Source organism: Cibotium barometz, chromosome 65 (assembly GCF_041138505.1).
Source record: "Cibotium barometz isolate CiBa-2024 chromosome 65, ASM4113850v1, whole genome shotgun sequence".
NCBI classification, from domain to species: domain Eukaryota; kingdom Viridiplantae; phylum Streptophyta; class Polypodiopsida; order Cyatheales; family Cibotiaceae; genus Cibotium; species Cibotium barometz.
In genome coordinates, this window is record NC_141110.1 from 31,013,690 (window position 1) to 31,027,720 (window position 14,031).

A 14,031-nucleotide genomic window follows, 5' to 3' on the forward strand; every position below is an offset into this window, starting at 1 on the left:
TGTCAAGAGAGAAGCATGTCCAGGTTGAGGATGTCACTCATTTATATGAGACAAGAAAAGCTCACAGGCAGGAGGCACATGAAATCACATTGCTTTCAGAAGATGAAACCTTGAAAGAAAAAATAACAAGGCTTGGGGCCTTGAATCAGTGAGGAATCAGTAAGCAATGGGAAGAGTTCATGTTAGATGATTATCAATGTGTCAACATCTAGAGAGGAGGAATATCTCACCATCACTCCTGAAGACAAAATCATGCTTGAAGATAAAAGTCTTGAAATCACTAACTTTGTTCTCCTTTTTGGGCTTAGGTATATTGTTTGCCTACAAAGTTGTTGTTTTGGTAGATTTTAAGCTTGGTTTCTTGATTATGGTTCTTTTGTTTCAGAGCCATTATCACAAGTTTGCCAAAGGAACTGTCAGATAACCAATTTTAAAAGATCGTCTGGTCAGTTTCAAATTTTTGAAGGAGTCTGATAGTAAATTGGAGCATTTCTTCAGCAGGATGGATGTGCTATTGTGCAATATATTTATATTGCCTTATATAATTATATTACCTTATCTGCTCATTTTCCTTTACCAAGCTTTTAATGAAGGCTTTGATTATTTCTTTCTAATCATGTTTTCTTTTTTGCAGTGGTCATTGTTTAGAGTCTTATTTGGATTGACCTTCTTGGAAGGCAGGCCATATTCATGAATTCTCTAAGGGGAAGTCATGGTCAAAGAAAACTGTGAGTCATATTATTAACATTATCATTGTTTATTGAAATTTTGCCATGTTTTGTCAAAAAATGTCTTTTTTTACCAATTTCAGCCCATGCAAATCTATCATTGCATATTTGGGAAAGAGATATGAAGATATCCAAAGTGAGAATCCTTTCAAGTATTTAAGTCAGTAGGTGAGATTATTTCTAAGTATCTCCCTTTCCTTTATTTCATAATGATTCTGTTATTCAAGAAATGTTTGTCTGATAGGTACCTATTCAACCAAATTCCTTATCTTGTGGATGGAGAGTTATTGCCAATGCTTGGAGATTTCTTGAAATGAAATACAAAATGCCTACATTCACTGTAAGTTTGTAGTACCTTTGTGCTCTTCATTTTGGCTTTAATTTTAGTTTCTAATTAAATGTTTTTTGCACTTTCTAGATGCATGACTATCCAGAGTCATGGGTTTGGTGGGTCAGGGGAAAATACATTTCTTGCATTGTTGTGAAAGTAATTACTCCCTACTATGACACCCAGATTCCCCACTTCCAGAATAAAAAGAGAAGACCCAAAAATCAAAGAAGATAAAGAAGAAAGGTAGCAGTAAGTGGATGCCCATGTATTCTCCCATAAAGCATGATAAAAAATTACCCAAGAAGCCCTCCTCTAGCACACTCGAAAGGACAAATGTATACCTCTGAAGTCAAAAAATACTTCCTCTAAAATAAAAAAGAAGAATATATCAGAGGCCAGGGGAAGCTCCAAGTGCTAGAATCAAGTAAATTCTGGAGCCACTGAAGATGATGGACAGGTGGAGGGGGGGTCTCAATCATCCAAAGCTGCAAATCAACAAGTTGAAGAACCTACAAATGCCCTAGTTGTAGAGCCTTCATGTGAAGAGGCCCAAAAGTCCACAGCTCTGCAGATCAACAGACTAAGGAGGCCCAATGATTTTGTCTATAAGCCCATTACACATGCTCCCTATGAGGCCTTTTTGAGTTATCCCAATGTAAAATATTTCCATTTTATGGAACTTATCCCAATGTAACATCTTGTTATGAAAATAGAAAACATATTTTTGCAAAATGAAAAATAATTTTTTGTGATGTTGTCTTGTCACTGTACCATTTTCTATCAGATAACATAATTAAGATAACACTTGAATTTCAAGACACACAAATACATGCTTAGAGTTGAGAAAAAAATGATGTCTATATTCATCAATTCTCTTCATTTCTTCTCATTTTGATAATGGCTCAAAGGCTACTACAATATTTGGGGCCATACAAGAGGTTGATTTTTCAACCCTCTTTCCAATGGCATCATCATTGATCTTGAACCTATAGCTAGAGTTTATACAAGCAAGAAACTCAAGTGAATCTCTTATATCTTTTAAGGTCCAGTTAGCATTAACAACTAGTTGTCTAGGTTCTTGAAAAGGGGAAACCTTGATCTCTATTTCAAACTCTGTGGATAATTTTCTTTAGAGTTAAGGGGGATCCAGCTGCCAAGACTTTGCCTCCACCTCCTATAAACATACCCTAAAACCTTGATCTCTATTTCAAACTCTGGATAATTTTCTTCAGAGTCAAGGGGGATCCAGCTGCCAAGACTTTGCCTCCACATCCTATAAACATACCCTAAAACCAAGGATTGATGAGCTATTTGGTATGAGAGAGCCAATGAATTGTGACTTGCCTTACACCTTATAGTGTCACCTAGATGAAAACTTTCCCTTGATTTCCACATGTCTCCAAGAACAGAGTCCAAATCGTCAGCCAACCTTCTATTTAGCCACATAGTCATTGTTCTTTGCAACACCAAGGACCTAAAACAAGAAACAACACATGAAGAGGAACAAAACATGAGAGCCTTATTCTCCTTGAGATCCTTTTCTGGTGTCATTGCCTTTTGGTTGTCCTATGTAATTTTGTTACTAAAGCTTAAAATTATTGATGTATTTGGGATCTCCAACTGAGTGAATTCAAAAGAGGAATGGGTAGATCTTCAAGCTCTCCATATGAACCTGATCTAGATGGAACTTTATATTTTGCAAAGTAGACAAACAAACCATTCTTGTTGAAAAAAGATGATGGTTGTTGATGATATAGAATATACGAAACTGAATGGCTTGAAATGTGCCACTTAAGCTCTCCATAGGTTGCCATTCAACACATGTTGATGGAAACACGCCTACAAATCAAATAGCTACATGTTTATTATTTACTAGGCAATAACAATACATATTAAAATATGAGATTATATCACAAAACTTACGGTGTGAATGCATAGATGGTTGCATTGTAGGGTTCAAGAACATATCCTTGGCCATGTAAACATGTTGAGCTTTTGTAAACCGTCTCTATTATGTCAACTTGAATGCAGTGATGCGGCCTTTCTAATGGTTTCTAATGTCCTCTCATTTAGTTCTCTTCACTCTATGAGAGCGCTTATAAGATGGAAGCATTGTTGACCAATCATTGACATTTAAAGTCAACGGCTTCCAAACCCCATTGTCTTTTATGTTTTGAAATATACAAGATTAAGTAATAGTGTAAGTAGGGTGTCAAGAAGAAGCCATTCAAGCTTGAAGAGTAGAAGAAAAATAGCGAAAATAGTGTTTGAGAGAAATGGCAGGTATTGTAATGTGAGAGGAATTAAAATTGCCAAAAAGGGATAGTTAATACACCCTACTTTTGCGGACCTCATGCAAAAAGAGATTTATTCTACCCTTGAGACTAACTACTTCACCTCGTTTTCAGTGTATTTTGGCTAAATTAGAGAAAGATGACCCTTTTGAATTTGAAAATAAGCCCAAAACCTCCAAGATAGAGGAGACAAGAATGTCATATTTTTGTGCTCATGGCAACTTGTTATTTTGTCAATTCCTTAAACAAAAAATTAAGATAGGGCCTTTTTGACCCTAATGAATTTTTCATGGTTTGGCTTCCTAAAGCCTAAAGTTTATCATAACACTTTCTTAAAAGCCAAATCATTGGAGCAAGCAATTGAAGCTAGTTAGCCTCACAAATAAAAAATCCAATCAATTATATAATTCAAGAGAAATAATAAGCCATCAAATAATGACCCATAAATTGGAAGGCATACATGGGCCCTGCAATGCAGTGGCCACATGGGTGTCCAAGTGGTGGTTAGGGAAGACCTTACATTAGGGGTGGGTGGTCTTTTGTCAATGTACAATCATTTGTATGGGTGCCTTAGTGTGTGTACGATGTATGTATATAATTATATATATACATATATGATCTAGATAGCTATATAATTAAGGGAAAAATAAAATAATAAGTCATCAAATAATGACTCAAATAATGACCCATAAATTGGAAGGCATACGTGGATACCAAGGGAATTTATCTCCTATGATTCAAGCAATTTTGGGGTCTATTGTCATGACACTCGGTCTTTGTCCTTTCATGTGATGTTTCCACTCTATGTAGAACTCCTCCACCGCTATTGTGGCTTTAACATATCTCAAGTAATATTAATAACTTTCTAAAATAGGAGGGTTCTGACTACTAAGCTCATGTGATTTCTAGCACATTCTCATAGGGGCCAATAGCTTCTGTAATAATTACAACTTGTAATTGGAGAACAGGTTTAAAGCTTGATCCAAGGAAATGTTAGCTTTCATATCTTGTAAATCATCCCAAAGATCATATTGTGTCTCCATTCTTGTCTATCCATGCTAGGCTTCTTCATCATAGGCCACCTAGAGAGACGATAGTTTCCTTCTTGAACCATGGAAACTTTATGAGCAAAAGACTTCACTCATGGAAACTGCCTCAAAGTGTGCTTGTTTAAGTCTCTTTATATGGGGGGAAGGTGTCCTTAACTGTAAGACAAGGAGAGAAGGGGGAAGCAAGGGGAGACAACAAGGTAGCTAAGGGCACTCCTCCCCTAAGTCTATTCACACAAGAGGGAGAAGAGTTTAGGACACCCCTCCCTTAAGGGTTGCCTGTAGCCTACCTACTACTACAGAAAGGAATATGAGGGGGGTTTGACTTACCTATAGAGTAGTCTCAGGGAGCTTCCTGCCCAGAGGAGTGGCTGTAGTAGAGGGGGTACTAGGGGCTGTATATAGGCTTGGGGAAGGAGAGAGAGGGGGTGTATATAGGCTTGGGAAAGGAGAGAGAGGGGGTGTATATAGGCTTGGGGAAGGAGAGAGAGGGGGTGAAAGGATGGTGTACGTGCAAGTACGCCAGTGTACAGTTGTATGAGTAGCCGATTTGAGGTCACATGTGTAGGCAAGTCGATGTACAGATGCATGAGCAGCCAGGCTTGTGGTCGCATGCATGGCCAGGCCAGTGGATGATTGCATGAGCACCCAGAACTGTGGTCGCATGTGTGGCAAGACTAGTGTACAGTTGTATGAGCCTGGTGAACCCATGGGCCTTGCACGGTAGTGGCCGCATGGGTGTCCATGTGTGGCGGTTAGGGAAGACCTTATGTTTGGGGCAAGTGGTATGTTTTCAATTTATCATCATTTGTATGGGTAACCTAGTGTGTGTATAGTGTATAAATATATATATATATACATACATACATATATATATATATATACATACATACATACATATATATATATATACATACATACATATATATATATATATATATATATATATATATGTGTGTGTGTGTGTGTGTGTGTGTGTGTACAGTGTATAAATATAATTACATATATACATACATATACATCCTACATACATGTCATCAACAAGCGTAAGGTAAGCAAGAGCATTAAAATACAATTAGACGTAGAAAAGAGAATGGTTTAGGCAACACATTACCTCGGCAGATTGAGTCCCCAAAACAGACTCATCCAAGCGTAGACCTCGCGTACACAACCTCGCGTACACATCCATGCCCATAATTGCGGATGGGGGCTCTATACCCATAGTCGTATTTCTCCTTTGTCGGGTCATGCCCAACAACCTCCCTCTACAAAAAACAATTAAGAAAATATACAATTATTTCAAGAAAATAATATAGTATAAAACGAAATGAAAGGAGAGAAGAAATGATACTTAGGAAACTAGCAAGAAAGGAGGATTTCCTGCCGGAGCCGAAGTGCGAAGCCCCTCGCTTCCGTAGTTAGGAAGCACTCGCCACCGCTTGTTGTTGAAAAGAACCTGGGTGCTTTCTAACAAAATCGCGTGCATGCCTCCACTCCTTGACTGTACAATGCTAGGCTTCTCCAAATTATTTTTCGTTGCTCTCTTGATATTTGTTCTCCTATTAGAGAGCAAAAGCTTGATGCGCCACTTCATCCACTCCTCAGAGAAGCACAAACCCGCATGTCGCACACGGGGAAATCTGACTTAAGCACATTGATAATATATTGCTTAGAAAGTTCATCTTGTGCTTTCCACTTTTTGAAGGCTATCACAAACTCCACGTTCACAATTACATGCATACGATTCATGACTTGCTTTCCTCGTGCATCCTGCTTTCTCACAAAATTGCGTGCATGCCTCCACTCCTCGACTGTACAACGCTAGGCTTCTCCAAATTATTTTTCGTTGCTCTCTTGATATTTGTTCTCCTATTAGAGAGCAAAAGCTTGATGCGCCACTTCATCCACTCCTCGGAGAAGCACAAACCCGCATGTCGCACGGGGAACTCTGACTTAAGCACATTGATAATATATTGCTTAGAAAGTTCATCTTGTGCTTTCCACTTTTTGAAGGCTATCACAAACTCCACGTTCACAATTACATGCATATGATTCATGACTTGCTTTCCTCGTGCATCCATCACGAGGGCACCATCGCGCATCCATGGTGTATGGTAGGAGAGGCATGGATGGAACGGTGGAATGGGTCTCGTAGGGGCTGGCTCATAATGTGTAGATAATGTGCCCCCTGTTGTGGGGAGATGCATCGAGAGACCTCTAGTGCTACTTTTGCCAAAGCAAAAGCAGCCCCCTCGGCTAACACGTCTACCACCCCCCCAGACTCCCTAGTACGTCGTCATCGATGTCGTGGTGATGAAAGACAGACGTGAGGGAGCGAGGGTGGGTCTAGTAGAGGAAGGTGGTGTAGGCTCATCACAATCATATCGTGATAGGCCTACACCACTTGGCCCCGCGCCTATCAAAGGCGTGGCCTATCTTAACTGAGCAAGTGGGGTAGATTACTCCCATGACATCAACTGGTGGGCCAAGTGGGGTAGTCTGTCCCCATGGCGTCGCCGACTGGCAGCTCGCCTTCATATAAGATTAAAATATAAGACAAATAGAATGCATAAAAGATTAACTTTGTGTATGTGAAAAGGTTTGATAGAACAATACCTGTGACTGTGTAAATTGCGACCAAGTTTGCTGCCCATATCGTTCATTTATAATGGACAACAAATTAGCCACATCAGGATCTTGTCGGGTTGATCAACATTGCTGCTACATACATGCATAGGCAACAAAACACGATTTCTCTAACCCAAGCCATACTTAAAGGTTAGACAAAGAATACAACATGTGATATTAGAACATTGTTAAGACCTCCTACAATACTTCTTAGACAAGCAGGGTGGACAATGCCCCTTTCGCATGATAGCTTTTGAGGACTTTCCACAGGCTCCTGACTATTAAAGCCAAAGGTAACTCCTCTTTAGCAAGAGAAGGATAGTGAGAAGATCGAGGGCTCCCCATCCACTATAAGCACCTACTCGCAGCGGATAACCACTCCTAACCTGACATAAGCAGCATTCTAGATGGCATATAACAATGACCCAATAATCTATACATAGCCCATATGCATAAGCCGTATATATAGACCATATGCTTACGGCCTATGCATATGGCATATGACCTATGGATAGGCCTATGCATAAGCCCTATGCATACACCACATGCATACGGCCTATGCATAAGGTTTATGCCCCAAATATCTTTGCATAGCTCATATGCATAAGCCGTATATATAGGCCGTATGCATACGGCCTATGCATATGGCATATGAACTATGGATATGAACTTTCTACTCTAGCTATTGCCTCTCCAACCAAACCCCATTGCTTATGGAAAGATTCTAACCAAGTCCATTGCTAAACTTGTGGAGCCCATGCACTCCGCCATCCCCAAGGCACTCCTAAAACCTCATCTCCCTTTGCTGGTGCCTCACATGGACCCTAAACCACTTGTGCACACTATAGGTGCCCCTACAGGGAAACCACCTCTTTTGTGTTTCCTATGCCATGAACCTCATAGAGTGGCGGAATTCCCTCAAAAGAAACGTCTGCCAATGCAACCCCAATGTCATGGCTGTGGAATTGACCATTACTATAAGGATTTCCCTTTGCAATCAGTTTTTTATTCCATAGTCAAAGGCATGCCATCCCTCAATGTGTTGTGTTCAACATGGGAAGATATCCACTTTCCCATTGAATGTCATCACATGGTTGCAGGCCAAGCTTGAGAAGGCTGCATCCCAAAAGAAACAAAACTCTAAGCACGTTAGTCATGGAGAAGATTGGGTTAGCATCTGCACTGGCTCCACAAAGACCACATCATCCTCCTCCGAGAGAAATGATCGTGCCGAACTCTCACTCCCCCATGCAGCCCAACAAAAACTCACCAAACGGGAAAAATGGTTGGCCACATATCCCAATGCCATCCTTGAGAAGCAACGTCTTGAGGAAGCCCAAGCACTAGCAATACTAGACTCAACTTGAACCGCCACTTGTTTTTGTAACCCTTGACCCCGTGCCTGAGTGTGTGTCGTCCCCCATTGAGCTTGCACTTCTCCGGACCACATAAGGCAGAAGCCCCCATAACACTCAAGGCCGAGGAGGATCCATTCGCCAACATGATGTTGAAAAATGAATATTTTGCCCCTCATGTGCCTCCTCATGCTCCAGTGCCTATTAAACAAATGGCCCAACCCAAATCCCATGTTCACATCAAACCACTCGATGCAAACAGTGACACAGAGTTTGACAACGACTCACGAGGTCCGCACACCAAATTTATTGAGGTATTTTATCCTCCTACGACGGCAACCAACTCTTAACCTCCACACCTATCAAATAAGGACCACATTGAACTTCCATATACTATTGTTGGTCCACCCTATGATCATGGCCCCGCCCCTCAGGAAGCTACTACTCATTAGTTGATGCGACTTGGCTAGCCTCTCAGCCTTCCTTTCCTCCCAAATCCAAATGACCATTGCAACTTTGTTAAAAGGTAGTTCAAATTTCTGGAATGACCTTCGGGATTGGATGGAACACAAACTATAGGCTTCTGTGGAGGAGGAAGCTCCATTAGATTCCTTAGACGAATCTGAGCCCCATTTGAAGGGACCTCGGGGTGTGCGCGGATGCTGTGCTGTGCGAGAGAGGAGATGAAGGAGAAGAGGAGACACAGGATGTGGGTGGGGAGACCTTAAAAAAGTGGCAACCCCCTATACACACTATAGTATATATATGTATAAGAAGGTACAATCATCAGTGTTGGGCGCCCGCCCAAGGCATGGGCGGCTGGGCAAAGGCAATGCGCCTCTGACCCCAACAACCTCCCACTCAGAGGTGAATGTGCCGTTGAATAAGAGAACCTAGTCTAATGACTAATGTACAAGACTGATGAGTGAGAACCACACTCATCCAATGCCCACAGATGGTCTATAATCGTGTTCATCCGACTGTCCTGCTCCCGTGTAAGTCCATACACCACCAGATATACCACACACATCCTGCAAGTATGTATGCAATACATGCATAACTCCCCCATGCGCTATGCCAGCATCAGTCACCGAAAGACTGATAGCAAATGCTCCCACTGCAGCAGCTGCTATATCCGGTCTCGAGATCAACATCTCGTACATGAGACCACCAAATGCTGATGCAACACTAGCTAAACCTGCTAGCCATACTGAACATGCATCAACATGAATGTCCCTGGCAATAGGCATCTCTGGTTGACTAGGCATGTCAACCCCATGCATCTCCTGAGTGTCTACAAAAGACGCATAATCCTGCTGTGCAACCTCAGAGCAAGCCTGCTGCTCTAGGTGTCTAGTCAAAGACAAATCCTGCACAACAAAATCCTCATGCTCACTGTCAAACATAGTGAGGAATGACTGCATAATAGATGACTCTGGGATGGTCGTCACCTCCCTGACATCCATCAGGACGATTGGATTCACATGTCCTGAGATAACCATGAGCATATCAAAGTCAGACTGTGTCACAGATGCCGCATCAACATCTATACTAGCAGTCAAGTCAATCCTGTCAATCTGTGTTTGTGGGGAGCAGACCCGCTCTACCTCTGTATGCACAAACTCTGACAAAACTACTGTGTCTCACTAGAGCAATCCCGCTCTACCTCTGCACCTGAAGATATATCCTGCACAGCATCCTGCTCAATCTCAAGCATCTCAAGAAATGACTACATCACAGCTAATGTCTCAGCATCCATGTCTGACGTCTCATCCTGCTGTGACTCACTAGAGCTAACCTGCTCTAACTCTCCATGCATAGACTCCTACACAACTATCTCCCGTCGTGTCTCACTAGAGCTAACCTGCTCTACCTCTGTCTCCACAGAGTCTACTGACATGTCCTGCATGGCTACATGCTCTCTCCTGAGCACTGGAGCGTACTCGCAAATGAGACACGTCTCACATATCAGTAACGCAATCGAGACTATGCCATCTCGTACGTGATCCATGTGCATAGGGTAAAGCATGCCAACCCTGGCACCTCTTGCAATGACCAGCGAACCCAAATGCATCATAAAAGATCGCTCTCGAAGTGGAATCTAGCATTCACAATCTCTGAGCTGACCAACTAAGATCAAACTCAATCTCAAGTCTGGTACATATCGCACATGTCGCAGCAAATATGATGCACCACTCGACAATGACAGTCTCACGTCTCCTGCACCAACTATGTCATACACTAAACCATCAAACAAGTGCACACTACCAAGCATTCCGCTAGAATAGCTACAATACCACTCACGACATGACGTGACATGAAACGTAGCATCCGCATCTAGCAACCACTACGAAGGAAGTGCATGATCCTCATGCATAACAACATCTAGTGCATAACTCGAAGCAAATGTGACATCGGCATCACTCGTGTACTCAGACACTGCATCTGCTCCCTCAACTGAGCTAACTGCATCTCTGAGACAACCATGTCAACTGAGCTAACTGCATCTCTGAGACAACCATGTCTCCTGCGCTGTTGCATACGACGAAAACAATGCCATCGACAAATGTGCCCTGAATGACCACAATGCCATGTAACCTGTTGTATACGTGAATGCCTCTGTCTCACATGAGTCCTGGATGACTCAGATCCATCATACATCTCATGTAATCTCTGCCACAATGCTCTCGTAGTCGTCTCATGCATAACAAGAGCAAAAATAGACTCCACAAGGAACAAGCAGATCATAGATAATGCCAGCTTATCTAGCTCCTGCCACTGATCGTGAGACATACTAGAATGTCTACCTGCATCACCACTCAATGGTCCATGCAACCCTTGCTGTGTCAATGCATCAAGCATACACTCTCGCCACGCCGCAAAGTCTGACCCATCAAACATGCGCATTTGTGAGAGGTCAGAATCTGATCGATCACCTGTCTCTGCCATGAGAACAACGTAGCAACTAGTAGGCAAAATCATGAGACAATCTCTGTCAATGAGCGTAAAGCTCCCACAGTGTTAATACATGAGCTGCTGTACCTGCTCTATCACAACACTGAAATCCCATAAGCTAATCACCAAGCTCATGTTGTGTTGTATCGATGCATACACACACTAATCTCCCACCACCTGCAGAGAACATCGCACGCAAATCCTGAGTGCTACTTGCAATCGCAACCTCGATCGCATCAATGACGTGCATAAAACTCCTGGGAAAATTTCGCCAGAGTTCCGGTAGCAAAACGGCTATAAACCCAATAACCAAGTAACTGCCTGTAAGCTCAAAACCATGAGCATCCAATATGCATCAAAATCCGCACTCAAACATGCACAAAACTCTGCAAATCTATGTCTAGAACTGAGCTAAACCAAACTCACACAGTACCTGTCTCCGAGGGTAACTCAAGCTCATGCACATAGATATCCACAGTCACATACATGCGAGCAACAAAGCTCAAAATGTCTGCCAATCCGGAACGCAAACAAAAGACCTGTGAGGACTGAAATCCGCTCACGTAGAGCATATGCACACAAAATGAGACCTAAGAATGCTCACAAAAGAGCAATGCGTACCACAATCATATACATGAGTCGAAGCCTGTAGAGAAAATCTGTAACTAGAGAGAACACGCACATACGCTCAATGCATATACCGCATGAAGCAAGATCACTGACAAACCCTGTCAGTCATGCGTACCACACGAACATACATGTGACTGCTCAAAGCATGCCAATGAGCATAGCCGCCGAATGGCTACACTCGCCCTCCTACAACCTGGAAGAGCAAAAAACACGTATAATGCAAGGCCGGAGCCGTGTACCTGGTGCCTGGATTGAAATTAATTAAGTAGGAAAGCTGCACCTGCAGATAGAAATGTGCGGAGCTCTCTCTCTTTCTCTCCCTTGCTCTTTATGGTATGACACTAGCTCTCTCTCTCTCTCTCCCACTTGCTCTGTATGCTGGAGAGAAGCAGGTTCTCTCTCTCTCTCTCTCTCTCCCACGGCTGAAAACGCTGATTGGAGCGCTGATAGATGAGCGTTTCTCTCACACTGGAGCCCGTCGATTGCGTGTGTGTGTTGAGTGCTTACACAAGCTCTCTTCTCTCTCTCTCTAGAGCAAGAGCTACAGCCCATAAGCAAGGCTTGCTTCACTCCTTCACCTGCACGCTCACGGCTGAAAATGGCAGCTCTTTCTCTCTCTCACGGGCTAAAAACAAGCACTAATTTGTGTGTGTGTAGCGTGCATACACAAGACTCTGCTCTCTCTCCACTGCACTCATATCTTTATCATGACAATCAACGGTGGGTGCCCAAGAATCTTCTAGCCACTCAGGGATTCTATGATGGCTACACATAATTATGGATCCCCAGCCGACCATCTCTAAAACCCAAGCGCGAAAATCCAACTAATTCAACAAACGCCAACCCTAAGACAAAGCTTCAACGTTGGCTAGTCCCCGACCACTTGTTATAAGCACAAGGCTACTACAAAGGCAACACTCACCTCTGGCTACCCAAGCATGCCGCTTGTGATCATTCCCCATAGCAACTCCCCAGAAATCTGCGAGACAAAAGATCCCACAACCACAAGTTTGGCAACCCCAAGCACAGTGAAGCCACCAACGCTGCGTGCCTACCAATGGTGCTCCACCAACGCTGCGTGCCTACCAACGGTGCTCCACCAAGCACAAGGCTTCCATGAACGCAACACACACTTGTGGCTCCCCAAGAGCCACAATCAAAAGCCTCTTCTCAGCATCGACAACCACCTTCAAAGCTCAAAGCCTCATTGATAAAAACGCCAGAAACCTCGCCAACCATGGACCTTCATCACTCGGTAGCATTGGGTGTGCAATTTCTCTTAGAACCCCAAGGCTTCTATGATGGAAATTCCATCATTTGGCTCCCAAGGTATACCCCTTAGAAGTTTACCCAAACCACACCCACCACACTAGTACCTGTCCAATTGACAAAGATGGTTTGGTGCGACCAACGGGCAGGAAAGTTCCCTCCTTGTTGACAAAATCTTCTAGACTTGCCCACACGCAACCCATGGGCACTCCAAAGCTCAATTCACCCAACCCTTTCAACCCATGGAGCCTCCTCCACAAAGCTCCACCCCGCCGCCCCTCAACTTTGTCACCAAACCAAGGGGCATTGCTGAGCTTATCCAGCCACTCAAAGATAAACTCAAAGGTAATCTCACAACTCTAGCCACCTGGTCCACTTAGTACAAAACCCTCTTTAGGAGTGCTGACCAATAAACACATGGCAAAAAAACGTTTTCTCTAGGTGATTAGGATCACGGGCACACCTTTTACCCTCGTCCATGCACAACACTTGTAAATCTCACTGGGCTCTGCCCTATGCGCACACAACACATCAAGCTTCCTCATCCAAGTACATCTCTGGATGGGGGGACCATGGTGGGCGCAACCCTGGTCCACGGTACGACCCATCGCCTCGATCTTCTTAATCACCCTATTGCCCCCAAATAACTGCGTTTCATGTCTAATCGATCCTACCCAAAACTTCTTCTTCAACTCAACACTAATGGATCGATCACATACCACTCTTATCCACACAAGATCCTAGCGCTTCAATGACAAGATCCTAGCGCTGTAATGACAAAAGAAAAACACC

At 43.1% G+C, this 14,031-nt stretch overlaps 1 pseudogene; it reads right to left on the bottom strand.

Moving 5' to 3' along the window:
* Window positions 1-9,323: 9,323 nt before the first annotated feature.
* On the bottom strand, window positions 9,324-13,209 carry LOC147603179 (uncharacterized; annotated as a pseudogene).
* Between the last annotated feature and the right edge of the window lie 822 nt (window positions 13,210-14,031).